Here is a 16,853-nt window from a genome sequence, read left to right as displayed (position 1 = left end):
AATAAAAATCAGCAGAAAGGACAAGTAAAATAGGCAAATCAATAATCCTAGTGAAAAATACTTTTTATACGCTTTACTCAGTAATTGACAGATCAAGCAGATATAAGATTCATAGGCATGTGAAATATTTGAACACATTTAACACGTATGGAACGTTTTACATAACTGCTGCAGAATACCCTTCCTTTTCAAGCACACAAAATAGTTAGAAATTTTTCCATTTTGTACTATATGACACATCTGAACAAATTCCAAAGGATTGCTTTTTTTCAGTTCTAAATATTATTTAAGTTTCCTTATGGTTTATTCCTTGACTCACAAATCATTTAAATATTATATCAAAACTTTAAGGTGATCTTTATAACATTCACATGGAAAAATTAAATCAAACCTCTATCTCATATCATCTATAACACACATTTCAGGAGGTTTAAAAATGTAAATGTGCAAGGCTACACTATAAAGCTTTAGAAGAAAATAAAGCAGAAAATCTGTATGACCTTAAGGCAGGGAAGGATATCTTATTGAGACAGTAAAAGTATAAGTCATAAAGAAGATACTGGTTTATTAATCTACTTTTTTTTTAATTTTAAGAAACACAAAGGATGTGGGAAAAAAGCACAAACTGGAAAATCATGTTTTTATCACATATAATCAATAAAGCATTTCTATTCAGAATATATAGCTTTAGTACTCCTAATTCAAAACGTTCCAAAATCCAAAATTTTTGAGCACTGAAATGGCACCATAACTGGAAATTTTAGCCCCGACCTCATGTAATGGGTCACAGTCAAAATGTGGGCACACAACACACAATCATTCGGCATCTCCAAGAGAAAAACACCCCCTTCAGCTGTGAGACATGTTTTTTGTGCATGCCTAGATTCCCTCATGCACGCATGCCCCAAAAGGACAATAAAATGGCACATCTGCAGGTTAGACATGCCAATGGCATGTTCCCTACAATGATCCACATGAGGCCAAGACCTATGTGCATTACTCATTGTGATTTTTTTTTTTTTTTTTTTTTTTTTTTGCTTATTCTCTGCTCTGTGACATAGAGGTATTGGTAAAGGTGTTGTTAAAAATGTCAAAAAGACTTGCAGATACCTATATGGGTAATAGTAATTAGAGAAAGAGAAGTATTCATGTTTAACTATAGCACAGAAAGTCAAGCTATTGGAGAAACTGGACAGCAGTGTAAGTGTGAAACATCTTACAGAGAAATATGGTGTTGAAATGACCAGCGGATATGACCTGAAGAAACAGAAGGATAAACTATAGGAGTTCTATGCTGAAAGTGATGAACAAAAATTAATGAAAAATACAGAAACACTGCATGAAGATTTCCATTGTGTATTGAATGAGTGGATCCTTCAGCATCACAGAAAACATGTGTCACTTAATTGTATGATAATCATGAAACAAGAAAAAACTATCACAGTGGATTAAAGTGAAAGAGTTTAAAAGTGAAAGAGAACTGAATATTCAACAGGTTGGTTGCAGACATTTTAGAAAAGACACAGCATTAAACTTCTAAAGATTTGTGGTAAGAAAGCATCCACTGATTATGAAGCAGTGGAGAAATTCATTGATGAGTTTGCCAAGGTCATTGCTGATGAAAATCTGATGCCAGAACAAGTCTAAAATGATGACAAAGCACCACTATTTTGGCATTTTTGTTTCAGAAGACATTGACTACAGTTGATGGGACAGCCTTGTAACTAAAGATGCCAAGTAAATAATAATTGTGTGGAGATGTGCTCATATAGCAAGTATGCATAAGTGTAAACTTGCTGTGATAGGCAAAAATTTGCATTCTCTCTGTATTCAAGTAGTGAGTTTCTTACATTCATTATTATGCTAACAAAAAGGCATAGATCCCTAGGGACATCTTTTTTGATTGGTTTCACACATATTTTGTACTAGCGGTACATGCTGATTGCAGTGAAGTAGGACTGGATAACAATTGTAAGATTTTGTTATGTCTTAACAACTGTTATGCTCATTCTCCAGCTGAAAATCCCATTGAAAATAGTGTTTATGTCATGTACTTTCTTCCAAATATGACTGTTAATTCAACTCTGTGACCAGGTATCATTAGATCAATGAAAAGTAAGCATAAAAACACTTTTCTTGAACAGCATGGTAATAGCAGTGAACAGAGGTACGGGTGTGGAAGGTCTTCAAAACAAGTTTAGCATGAAGGATGCTATATATGCTGTTCCAAATGCTTGGAACACGGTGACTAAAGACACAGTGTGCATGCCTGGCACAACCTCTGGCCTGAGCTATGTACAGTGATGATGAACAAGATGGTGACTATGATTCTGTATTCAAATGAGAAAAAAAAAGTTTCATCTCCTTTATATGCTAAATATATACCTTCAGAGTCCATCTGTAAACTGGAAGAAGTGGATATTGAAGAAGATTTTAACATCAGTAATGAGGCTCCAGTTGTTCATTCATTAACCAGTGGTAAATTAGTTAAAATCGTTCCAAGTTAAGGTGACTGTGATAATAGTGACAATGAAGATGATGTTAACACTGGAGAAAAAGTGCCTATAGATGACATGGTGACAATGTGTGATGTGGTTTTGTCATACTAGAACAGTATGCCCTCATAACAGAACAAGAAATCACATCAGTTTACAAAACTAAAGAGAGGCTTCTAAGACAAAAACTATTGTTAATGAGGAAAATGACTCTGGAAGAAATAGTTTTAAAAGGCATCCAGCAGAATGCCTGCTCATCCCCAGAGAACCTCCTTTCTGGGCCCTCAATTTCTTCTGATGTTTCTTCTCATAAAAAAATTTAAAATACAGTGTATAGTAACCATTTAATCAAAACACAGAATCATAGACGGAGACCAAAAAAACAAGATTGTTTGTTTTAACTGATGCAGGTATTCTGGTGATGCTACTATGTTGTTTAGTTACCCTGAACACATTATTTTTTCATTGTGTTAAATATGGCATTTGTTTTTATTGTTAAGTACTTACGTGTGAATAAATGTAAAAAAAAGATTGCTTATCAGTAGTTGATAAATGTATAGCGAGAATGATGGTGACGCCACAACCACAGACTGTCCACATGGGTAGCTAAAGTAGTGACACCTTTGCTTTCTGATGGTTTAACATACACAAACTGTTTTGTGCTCAAAGTTATTAAAAATACTATATAAAATTACCTTCAGTTTATGTGTATAAGGTCTACATAAAACAAATAAATTTTGTGTTTAGACATGATCTCATTCCCAAGATAGCTCATTATACATGTGAAAATATTTCAAAATCAGAAACATTTTTTGTTCCAAGCATTTTGGATAAGGAATACTACATTAAAGAACTTCCAAAAAAAAAAAAAAAAAAAAAAAAAAACAACTACCTAATAAACAAAAGAAAAAGAAATTTCACAAAAGAGATACAATTGTCCCAAACATATGAAGAATGTTAAAGCCATTAATCATTTAGGATATACACATTAAAACCACCATGTGACACCATTTTCATCCTCCAGATGGACAAAATTAAATAATCAAACAATATCAAGTGATGGCCAGAGTGTGTAGAGAAATTGAAATGCTTGTTCACTTTTGGTACGAATACAAAGTAGGAAAGACTACTTTAAAAACCAGTTTTGCATTACTTATTAAAACTGAATATATACAACATATATACAACCTATGGCTTCTTAATTCCAGTACTATATTTATATGTGAGAGAAATTTTTCATATGCACCAGAAGTCAGGTACAAGGATATTTACAAAATCCTTGTTTTAAGGCAAAAACCCCCAAAACTATTGAAACATCTATTAACAATAGAAAGATTAGTTCAGTTATAGTATGCTCTTAAAATGATCTAAGAAAAGGCATGTAAATTGATGAAATAAAATATGTTGAAACATTAATAAGTCTCTAAAACATAATGTGGACCGAAAGAAACAAATTTTTTAAATCATATAAATATGGTTTATATAATATTCAAGAGCAGATAAATCTAAAAATATATTGTTTGGGAAGAGAAAAATGTATAGATACAAAAACTACAAAGGAAAGCATGAGAATGAGTAGCATAAAAGAAGAAGCACAAATGGCCAATACATATGTGAAGGGTGTGCTACTCACTAGTAATCATGGAAATGCAAATTAAGACAACAATGATATCCCATTTCAAACCCAGTTATTGCCAAAAATTAAAAAGAGTCACAAAATCAAGGTTTAGGAGTGATATTAGCAAGATGGGTAACAAGAGGTGCCTAATGTTCATTTTTCCCCTACAAGAAAAAGGACCCAAACAACAAACAACTATATTTTAACCAAAGTACTTGAAGCAGAGTGCTAGAGCGCAGCAGCGGACTAGCAGATCTCCTGTAGAGCATGGAGACATGGGATGTGTATTAGTTTATTCTTAGGCTGCTATGAATAAATACCCAAGACTGAGTAATTTATAAAGAAAAGAGGTTTAATTGACTCACAGTTTCAATGGCTGGGGAGGCTTCAGAAAACTTACAATTATGGCGGAAGGCACCTCTTCTCAGGGTGGCAGGAGAGAGAATGAATGCCAGCAGGGGAAATATCAAAGGCTTATAAAATCATCAGATCTCTTAAGAACTCATTCACTATCATGAGAACATCATGGGGGAAACTGCCCCCAATGATCAATTACCATCCACCGGGTCCCTCCCATGACATGTGGGAATTACAGGGATTACAACTCAAGATGAGATTTGGGTGTGGACACAGGCAAACCATATCAGAATGGATGCATAGAAAAGGAAACTAAACGCTCTGTTTTTACTACTTCATCTCCCTAGTTGGGGTCAGTTTGGAAATAGAAGGGACTCTTCATGTGGGGAAAAGGTAAACAGGAGGCCCCCAGAAGTCCTAATTAAAACTGTCAAAACTTACTGTCTTGCTTAAGAATGATCTCGTACTCTCAGGCCCTGAGCCCAGTCTGGGGTGGGGCTGCCAAGAGTTCACATGACTACATTGCTCCAAAGTGGAAGTCTACATTGTGCTTCCTCTACCTCATGATATGATCCAAGCTGCTGCTGTAAGGTGCTATCTCGAGACTGAAGCCACTGCTGGAGTGTGTCCTGTATTGGGGGCCAGTAGCCACTGCAACTCCCCAAACGTGAGGCTCTGCTGCCACTACACAATGCTCACACATAACACACCATTCCCTAGCCAAGCAGCTACAGCTCTGCCTTCCGAGAATCAACTGTATAGGAGGCACTGTATCTTTCCTATTCAAGTTGCTGCAGAGTCCTGACTCTGCTACTCAAAGCCTAGGCCCAGAAGAATAGCCATAATCCTGGCACTCAATCTTACAAGGTGCCCTGCCTTCCAAGGAATAGGCAGTCTTGCCCAGCATGGAGTTTATGACTGAACTGGTGGTGGAGTAGCCCCTAGGCACCTCTGACCATGGCACAGCACAGTGATCCCATCACCAGCAGGGAGGTCATGGCAGACCCAGTGGTGGAGCAGCCCTGGTACACCCGTGGTGCATCGAACAACCTGGTGCCCTTGGCTCCAGTGGGGAGGCTGCTCTTGAGAAGCTGCACGAACTTCTGTAGCCTATGCCACTGAGTCACTGGCAGGCATCACTGACGTTGACTACAGCTAAAGAAATTGCACAAGATTACACTTCTGTGCCCACCCGGAACCAAAGCCAACATCAGAAGACATATCTATAGATGATAATCTTTCCCAGTGAAAGATGCTCTATAAAATTGGAAGTGGTAACTCTTACACCAGATGCACAGATGTCAATGCAGGGAAAAAAGAAACATGAAAAAGCAAAGAAACTAAAAACCACCAAAGAAACAAAACAACTCTCTAATAACTGACCCCAAAGAAAATTTATAAATTGCCTGAAAAGGAGTTCAAAATCATGATCTTAAGGAAACTCAGCAAGATGAAAGAGAACACAGACAATTCAGTGAAATCAGAAAAACAATTCATGATCTGAATGAAAAATTTAACAGAGACATATTAAAAAAAAAAAAAACAAATCTTTGAGCTAAAGCCTTCAATGAACAAAATAAAAATTCAATTCAGAGCTTTGAGAACAGACTAGATCAAGCAGAAGAAACCATTTCTGAACTCGAAACAAGTCTTTTGAAGTAGCCTAGTCAGAGGGAAGATAAAGAAAAGATATGAAAAAGTGTGAAAATATCCTTCAAGACCTATGAACTCATAAACAAATATTTATATTATGAGCATTACGAAGGGAGAAGAGACAGAGAAAGGCACAGCAAGCTATTTAGGAAAATAAAAGCTAAAAACTTGCCAGGTCATGAGAGAGACATGGACTTTGAGATACATATAGTTTAAAGGTTGCAATTAGAATCAGCCCAAAGAGGTCCTCTTCAAGGCACATTATAATCAAACTTCCAAACATCAAAGACAAAGAAAACATTCTGAAAGCAGCAAGAGAAAAGTGTCAAGTCATATTTAATCCTCATTAGATTATCAGCAGATTTCTCAGCAAAACCTGGAAGGCAAGGAGAGAATAGGATGATACATTCAAAATGCTGAAAGGGAGACAACTGTTATCAAAGAATAATATCCCCAGCAAAGCTGTCTTTCAGAAATGAAGCAAGCAAAAGCTGAGGGAATTCATCACCACTACAGCAGCCTTACAAAGAAACGTTTATGGCAATACTTCAACTAGAAGTGAAAGGATGCCAATTACTAACATGAAATTATATGAAAGTATAAAACTGACTGGTAGAGGTAAATGCATAATAAAATTCAGAAGACTTCATTACTGGAATAGTGGCATATATAATCTTTTAAGTCTCTCCTATGAAAACATCAAAATAGACATTGATATCTATAGCTACAATAAGTTGTTAAGGAATATACCCTAGAAAAATGCAAATTAATGTAACAAAATTACAAATTATGGGAAGGAAGATAAAAGTCTAGAATATCTGTATATGACGAATGCTAAGTTGTTATCAGCTGAAAATAATCTCCTACAGGATTTTTAATGTAAGCCCCGGAGAAACTATAAAGGAAAAGATTACAGGAAAAGATTATTGTTAAAGATGGGAGAAGTAAGTCCTGGTATTCCACTGAGAAACAAAGTAAGATGATTATAGTTAACAATATTGTATATTTCAAAATAACTAGAAGACAGACTTTCAATGGTCTCACCACAAAAAAAAAAAAGTTTGAGATGATGAATAAGCTGAATACCCTGATTTGATCATTACACAATATGTATGTACCAAAACACCACACTGCATGATATTGTTTGGCTGTGTCCTCACCCAAATCTCATCTTGAATTGTAGCTCCCATAATTCCCATGTGTTATGGGAGGGACCTGGTGGTACATAACTGAATCATGAGGATGGTTTCCTCCATACTGCTCTCATGGAAACGAATAAGTCTCATGAGATCTGATGGTTTTATAATGGATTTCCCCTTTCACTTGGCTCTCATTCTCTCTTGTTTGCCACCATGTAAGACATGGTTTTTGCCTTCCACCATGATGATGAGGCCTGCCTAGCCACATGGAACTGTGAGTTCATTAAACCCCTTTTTATTAATAAATTACCCAGTCTCAGGTGTGTCTTTATCAGCATCATGAGAACAGAGTAATACAGTAAATTGGTACCAGTAGAGTGAAGCACTGCTGTAAAGATACCTGAAAATGTGAAAGCAACTAGAACTGGGTAACAGGCAGAGATAGGAACAGCTCAGAGGGCTCAGAAAAGACATGAAAATGTGGGAAAGTTTGGAACTTCCTAGTGCCTTGTTGAATGGCTTTGACCAAAATGCTTATAATGATATGGACAATAAAATCCAGGCTGAGGTGGTCTCAGGTAGAAATGAAGAACTTGTTGGGAACGAGAGTAAAGGTGACTCTTGCTATGTTTTAGCAAAGAGGGTGGCAGCATTTTGACCCTGCCCTAGAGATTTGTGGAACTTTGAACTTGAGGCAGATGATTTAGGGAATCTGGCAGAAGAAATTTCTAAGCAGCAAGGCATTCAGGAGGTGACTTGGGTGCTGTCAAAATTATTCAGCTTTAAAAGGGACATAAAATTTCAGAAAATTTGCAGCCTGACATTGCAATAGAAAAGAAAAAGCCATTTTCTCAGGAGAAATACAAGCTATCTGTAGAAATTTGCATAAGTGACAAAGAGTCAAATGTTAATAGCCGAAAACGATGGGGGAAATGTCTCCAGGGCATGTCAGAGACCTTTGCAGCAGCCCCTCCCATCACAGGCCCAGGCCCAGGAAGGAAAAAACGGTTTTGTGGGCCCAGTCCAGGGCTCTTTTGCTGTGTGCAACCTAAGGACTTGGTTCCCTGCATCCCAGCTGCTCTAGCCATGACTAAAAGGGGCCAACGTACAGCTCAGACCATGGCTTCAGAGGTTGCAAGCCCCAAGCCTTGGCAGCTTACAGGTGGTGTTGAGCCTGCAGGTGCATAGAAGGAGATTTTAGCACCTCTGCCTAGATTTCAGAGGATGTATGGAAATGCCTAGATATCCAGGCAGACATTTGCTGCAGGGCAGGGCCCTCGTGGAGAACCTCTGCTAGGGCAGTGTGCAAGGGAAATGTGGGGCTTTCCCTTCCCCAGTGAGAGGTCTCCACTGGGGCACTGCCTAGTGGAGCTGTGAGAAGAGGGCCACTGTCCTCCAAACCCCAGAATGGTAGATACACCGGCAGCTTGCATCGTTTGCCTGGAAAAGCCACAGACAATGACAGCCTGTGAAAGCAGCTAGGAGTGGGGCTGTACCCTGCAAAGTCACAATGGCAGAGCTGCCGAAGACCATGGAAACCCACCTCTTACATCAGCATGACCTGGACGTGAGACATGGAGTCAAAGGAGATCATTTTGGAGCTTTAATATTTGACTGCCCTGCTGGATTTCATACTTGCATGAGGCCTGTAGCCCCTTTGTTTTGGCCAATTTCTCCCACTTGCAATGGCTATATTTACCCAGTGCCTGTACCCCCATTGTATCTAGGAAGTAACTAACTTGCTTTTGATTTTGCGGGCTCATAGGTGGAAGTGACTTGCCTTGTCTCAGATGAGACTTTGGACTGTGGGCTTTTGAGTTAATGCTGAAATAAACTAAGACTTTGGGAGACAGCTGGGCATGATTGGTTTTGAAATGTGAGGACATGAGATTTGGGAGGGGTCGGTGGGAGAATATGATTTGGTTTTATATTGAATTGTAGCCCCAATTTTATATTGAATTGTAGCTCCTATAATTCCTACATGTTGTCGGAGGGACCTGGTGAGAGAAAAGTGAATCATTGGGGGCAGTATCACCCATACTGTTCTCGTGGTAATAAATAAGTCTCACGAGATCTGATGGGTTTACAAGGGGTTTCTCCTTTCACTTCGTTCTCATTCTCTCTTGTCCGCCAGCAAGTAAGACATGGCTTTCACTTTCAGCTACACTTGTGAGGCCTCCCCAGTCACGTGGAACTGTGAGTCCATTAAACCTCTTTCTTTATCAATTACACACTCCTGGGTATGTCTTTATCAGCAGTGTGAGAACAGACTAATACAATGCACGTTATAAATACATACAATTGCTAAGTGTCCATTCAAAATGAAATAAAACATAAATAAACAAAACAACCCCCATCCCATGGTTTGGCCAAATTGAAGTTGCAGATACCACATATTATGAATCCAGTAATTCCAAACCTATGTTTAATATGCAGGAGAAATGTATGCATATGTGCAGAAGGAGGCATGTATAAAAATAGTTTAAAAATATAATATAGTCATACAATGTAATTCTAATTAGCTGGAATGAAAAATGGATGTATAAAGATGGATAAATTCACAATATTGACAACCCCTGGTGATAAATATGTTCAGACATGGGTATCCAGAAGGTATCACTTTGTTGGTATTAGTTTAATATATTCTTTATTTAAAGAAGGTGAGTGGAAACAAATATGACAAAAATAATATTTGATAAAGCTAAATAATGGGATGACACATAGTGCCACCTGATTTCTCAAGAAATCAGAGCTAGATCACAACTTAGATGTTATTTAAGAGACCGCATATATTTTTGTTGATTGCATGGTACAAGAGAATATAGAGCAAAATAAAATTCTGTTATATAAAACATCTTGAACTATCTGAAATGTTTGCATTGACAGGTTTCAGCATATTGCCATTAAGTAATATTTTTAAAGCCTAATGTAAACAGCATGGTAGTGAGGAAGATGGCCTACTATTAAAGCTAAAAAAAAAAAAAAATTAAGGTCAAAACTCCCAAAAAGGCTTATAATAGAGACTGAGTAGTATGGGTCAAACTGGTTGTTTATGACTGATGCCCATTCTAGTGAAGTTGTCTGTACCATACAAGTTGATAAATATTTTAGATTGTCATTCTTATTTTGAGATATCAAGATTTAACCAAATATTTCAGTTAACAGAAAATTTCTATACACGTCACTAACAAAATTACCAGTTTACAATTGTTCAAATGTATTCAGACCTAACAGTTTATCAAATTAATGCAGGTTTTACTTTTAAAAATTTGTTACTGATTCTACTTTTTTTCACTTCTTGAAGTGCTTCAAGGCTATTTAATAAATTTCCAATAACACTACATAGTGTTTAAGCAGAAATATAGGCTGACAGAGTTCCAGTTAATTAAGATGAATCCATTGCTGGATGTATTCAATTTTTATTAACTATATTTTACTTTGTATTCATGAGAGCACAAATAGAAACAATAGTAAAATTTAAGTTAGTAGCTTTGGTTGAATTCATAAGTTTTGAAATTTTAATTTTCACAACTTGTTGGTGCTTACTGGTATGTGAAGAAAAGGCAAAGGGTTAGCTATCCTTAATTAAATATACAACATTGAGAGGGCTGAAGTATAAGTTTTCCTTCTTAAATCTAGAAAAACAATGTTTTCCCTAAGGAGTTAGTTTAAGAAAAGAACCTGATATTCTATAATCAGGATAAACTGCAGGTCTCTGAAGAGCTTCCAGACAGAGGTTAAAAGGAAGAGACTGAAAATGTCAAAAGTATATACACAGGAAGAAGACTTGACTTTGCAAAGTGAGATAAATATTTGGAAAACACTTTGAGATGAAGGGATATCAGATTTTTCAGCTCAAGGTGAATGTTCTATACTCACATAAATGGCTTCCTATGAATCTAAATCTCAACTCCCACTCACCAGTATAGTGCATGCAGGGAAAAATATATTTTGAGGAGTCCTAGGCACAATCTGTAAACATCCCTGAAGCACAGAATATTCTAGGCTTTCTTGACTTCCAAAGTACTGATAACCCAAAAAGGCAACCAGGATATAGCAAACCCCTGGAGTTGGCCAGAAAGGATGACCTTCCTTCATCCAGCACTTTCTTCATCCAGAACTAGAATTATTTGCAAAGGGAATACAGACACTTGAGTGGTGAAGAGGGCTAAAATGGAATATTTTATCTTTAGTGGCAGCTCTGGAACCTATATAGATGTTTTCCAGTTCTATTGTTCATAGCAAGGAAAACAATTGAGAGAGCTAAAAGTATTGTGATGGAGAAGAAGTACTGATTTTTTATCTTGAGGAAACTGTCCAAATCTAGGATGTCATCTGCTTCTGGGGAGAAGCCTTCTTGATTCTTAAGGTTTCCAACGGGTGTGCTATATTCCAAGAGTTTGAAGAAACCCTTCTGAGTTGTAAGATTACAGACCCAAGGTTTGAAGTCCCAAGGTTTGTGGAAGTGTGTGTGGAAAAGGCAGTTTTTCTCTTGGTTTTCAGAAGATTTGATCTCTAAGTTCTAGATTATGAAGGGTTTGATTGCTCTTAGTCAGTAGATCATGAAAAGCTTCCTTTACCTACTGAAAATATACTTTGGCATAATGCATTAAAGCCTCACAGCATTTAGATATAGAGTTTAGCAGTGGAAGATACATGGGAAGATACATAGAAGATACATAAACAGCCTTCCACTGACTATTTTATAAGGGGTCAACTTCTGCTTTACACTGAAAGTGGATCTAATTATTACAAATCTGTAATACCTTTCAGCAAGGCAATCCTCAATTCATTTAGTTTTGCCTAATGCAATTGTATCTATAATGCCTTATCTAATTGTTTTACAGCATGTCTAGTAAAACAAATACATCTATCAATGCATATTTCTCAAATAATGTTTCATGAAAGAAATACAGTTCCTAATAACATTTTAGCTACTGCTATATCATTGACCTTCCTGATTGGGAGAGTTTCTATAAAACCAGAAAACACACATTGAAAATGGCAGTTGGATGAAATCTCTCTATTAATGTTCATGAGGTCCATTAGGTAGCAGAAATGAACCAGAAGTTCTTTTTCCCAGGATTAAAGATTAAAGATTTGACAAAACAAACATTGGTATAAACTTTCAGAAAGTTAGAACAGTCACCACACTATATATGGGCATGTGTATATGTATTTTATTTAGATCATTTTATCTCTTCCATGATGAGTCATGGAATGCAGAGCTTTTAATAATGGAAGCTTTAAGGACTCAGGAAAAACCAGGAGACTATCCAGGCTCTCCACGAGTCCACATTGAGCTTATATCCTCTTCAATACCAATTTTGGTTTTTTTTAGCTTAGGTGCATAGCACTGATTATTAAATGTGTGACCAGAGGTAAATTGAACCTCTGAGCTTGGAGCTCATTCAAATTGCACGTCTTAGCATTTTAATACCGGCTGATTTAGCATGAAAATATGGCAAAGTATTTTGTTGGTATTATTTATTGTTCTGCATGGGCTAGCTGGTTTATAATCCATTTAATCTCTTCATTAGATTTCTGGAAATTCTTACCCAGGCCAAATGAGATGATCCTAATGTTATCAGAAACTTTTATTCAGGAGTGCTTGTCAGTATTATTTTCATTCTGTTTATGAACCTCCTTAAAGAAACAATACTTTAGAATTACAACTGCCTGCAAAGAGCTTGTAGAGAAATCATCAGAATTAAGCAATTAACTGGACAAGACAAATTTTCACGACTATAGACACAATTGATGAAAAATTCAGTAATTTCTGTGGCCTTCAATGATTTAAAATAATAGCCATAATTATGTGTGATAACATATACCAAAACATATCAGAGTTTTAGAAACCTCATACAATTCTGAAACACACATTAAGTTACATTTATACAAATATAACTTAAAAATTAAACGTTATTTCTTACTGCAAGGCCTCCCATGTAACACAACATATCAAATAAACCTGTTTGCTATCAGTCTTTTGGATGCTTCAGGGGCCCTTGGTAACATCTCAAAGTTAGTTTGAGGTCAACAAACAATTTTAGAATTTAAAATTTGATTTTGGAAAGTCTGTTAAATACATCAAAGGTTAAAAATACTTAATCCAAATCAAATCACAGGTCAATGTAAAGTAATATAATTTATTTAGCCAAATGATAACTTAAAAAGTTTTTTAAAAGCAAATACTTTTACCTCTTTTACAGAGTGGAGACAGTTTTCCAAACAATTAAAAGACCCAATAACAACAGCATGAGATGGAATTAGTCTCTACTCTGTTTTTCTTTTGTTTTTTTTTGGTGGTTGTTGTTGTTCTTGTTTTGCAGTTTACTCAAAGGTGAACAAAAATCTTCTAGTTTCTAATTAATACTACATGAAAATCTTGTTCAAAAAAGAAAACCAAATCTGTATTAGCTAATTTTAATAAAATTTTATAAACGAATTCATCCAATGTCAGTTAGCTTTTGACCACATTGAGATTTCCATAAACATTTTATAATTCTTATCTGTTCTTTTTATTTTCCCCATTTTATATATTAATCTAGTTTTATCTACATTTCTTTTTATTCCATCAATTTGAAATAACTTTTAATTTCTGAAGTACGCAAAATTATTTTTTCTTGGCAAATGCACATTTTCATACCTTTATAACTTTCCTCACCACAAACATATTTTGCTTGTACACTTTGCATATAGAATTATTTCTCATTTTAGTAGTTTTAACTACATATATTAATGTGACTTTTAACTGTTCCTAGCTTTTCTAGACATAAAAAAAAATGAGATTCTGACATATATAAACTTAAACTTACATTTAATAATTAATGGTTTGGTAATTTACTTAGAGATGCCTCATACATGTTATGGTAGCCTATTACTTAACATAACATGATTTTAAGAGTTTACATTACTAAAAATAGTTTTGAAACTATTACACAAGTACTCTTCCTTGTATCTTCCCCAGTTGTCCTGGTTCTCAAGTACCCATGAGGCACCCAAGGAATGCTATGAAGAGAACGGCCTGTCTGGGCCCTAAATTTAAACACCAAATGTAAAGCTCAGGACAGAAGACAGTTGTGCAGGTGATGCCCAGAGGAACTGATGCCTCTCAACACAGTCAGGAGGCAGCTAGGCCAGAAAGGATGGGGCCATATTAGGCTTGCGTTTCCTTTGCAAACAGTGGCCCAAGCACTATGAATCCCATATATTCCTAACATCATCATGGCCACCTGTCCAGACCTCAGAATCCAGAAGCTCCAAACCAAAGACATAAGCTCAGAGTAAGGTGTGTAAAAGGCTTTGGGGGAGCCCAGCAACCAGCTCTTATAGCTTTGGCTTAACGACAAATCAAGCAAGTATCAAAAAAATTATGAAAGTAGGAATGTTATTACCTTAAAACATCTAGTAGAGATGGTATAAATTTGTCTGATGAGTAGACCTAGGCAAAAATGTCTGAATTATATTTAATACTAATAATTCTGAAGACATTCCTATTTTACCACCAATTTTAAAGCTAGCTTTAATTGCCAAATATTATTTTAGATCGCATAGAGATATCACATACACATAACATACAGACATAAAGACACAGATACGCAGACAGAAGTAGATCTTATTACTTTCATAAAGATTTTTCATTTGCCACTTTCCAAATAGTTTTTTTCCTTTTCCCCTTCATACTATCAATTTTCCAATTACCTGTTTCATTGCCCTAAGCAATAGTTAGCTAAGCAATCCTAAATTTTTATATCTAAACAGTTGACTGCTAGATGAAATAAGAGAGAAATTTTTTACCTCAAAAGCATAAATCTGAGATTTCAGGTATAAATGTTGTATCATCGTTTGCCCAAACCAAGAAGGGAAGGTTTAGATAAAGGCCAGTTGAGACAAGATGATCAGAAAGAGCACCTTAAACAAAAGTAAGATTTGTTTGTAAATGTAAACCAATTTTAAGCGTTCCCAGTGACTCAGTCCTTCCTCTCTCTCCAGGTTGCAGAGGCAAACACATTTAGAAATGGAGATTTTCTTTATACATATAAATTTATTTTAAAAAGGATTTCAAAATAGCCAGCTAAATACCAGAAAGGTATATTTTGGATACAGATATTTAGCCACTATTTGTTAGCTAACACTATGGAGTTCAGAAAAGACTCCATTAACTAGTAAGGCAAAGAAAGCATGCCCTATGCAGGGACTCAGCATGACTAGCTCTAAAAAGAAGCAAGCCTATATTATCTGAGGGCCTCCCTTTCATAAACACATTATCCACCTTTCTTTGGCCTTTATTGTACAATAGTAACTAAGCCAAATGGTGAGCAGATTCAAGTTTTGTTATTAATTAGTCGCTTAAGCTTTTTATTTCCTCTTGGAAAGAGTTTTTAAAAGAGGCAATAAAATATTGAAATCTTTTAACAAGATTTCACATATCAATATACATCCCTGGTTTAACCTAAATCAGGAGCTCTCTTTTTCACATGCACTTCTAAAAGTACACTATTGTGGATTTGGAACGTTCTGCTGTAATTTTAAATTCTCCTTAGTAAAATCTGGCTATTGTTGTAAGGATTTTCTTCTTCTGGGGCATAATACTTACACATGAAAGGTAGGCATAGACGGAAGTTTGACGACTTGGTTATTTGTAATTAAGGATCCAATTTTTACATTAAATCTTGGCTTTGGTTCTCAGATCTCTTTGATCAACCTAGCCAATAATTTTACCCTATTTAATTGAGCAAGAAAAAGAAACAAAGGAGAGAGAATATAAAAATCTCATAAATTTTTAAAAGCCTATATCTGTATCTAATCTATATATATCCTCGTTCTGTTAGTCTGGAGAACCCTGACTAATACAGTAGACTAGCTCCAGAACATTATATAGTCCAGAAGTCCTTGGTTGCCCATTTTTTCTATTTGTTCATGCAGTAAGGTATGGGGAAATGTATTAGTCAGGGTTCTCTAGAGACAGAACTAATAGGAGAGAGAGAGATATATAATATATAATATAATATATAATATATAAACTATATATAATATATATGACATTATTATAATATATAAATAATATATATTATATGATATATGACATAATATGTATTATAAGATATCTAATATATATCTATATATCATATAATATATATTTATATATATATATAAAAATATACATATTATATATACTATATGTAATACATATTATATATACTATATTATACTATATATTATGTATTATATAGTATATTATATATTATATTACATATAATTATACTACATACTATATATATTATATGTTATATATAACTTTTATATATTATATATAATATATATTTTTATATATTATATAAAATTATATATATTTTTATATATTATATATAATTATATATATATTTATATATTATGGAGGGATTCAGAGATAGCAGCACTGAAAAAGTACTCTATTTACCATTTTCCTCATATGAATGTCAATAACTGGGTCTTTTCCATCCTGGTGGTCTGAGTGTGACCATAGTCCGAGCGTGTATATTTATATAATATATATATAATATATATTTATATAATATATATAATATATATTTATATAATATATATAAT

Source organism: Macaca thibetana, chromosome 14 (assembly GCF_024542745.1).
Source record: "Macaca thibetana thibetana isolate TM-01 chromosome 14, ASM2454274v1, whole genome shotgun sequence".
NCBI lineage: Eukaryota > Metazoa > Chordata > Mammalia > Primates > Cercopithecidae > Macaca > Macaca thibetana.
The sequence above is the reverse complement of the archived record's forward strand: the minus strand, read 5'-3'. Positions refer to the sequence as shown.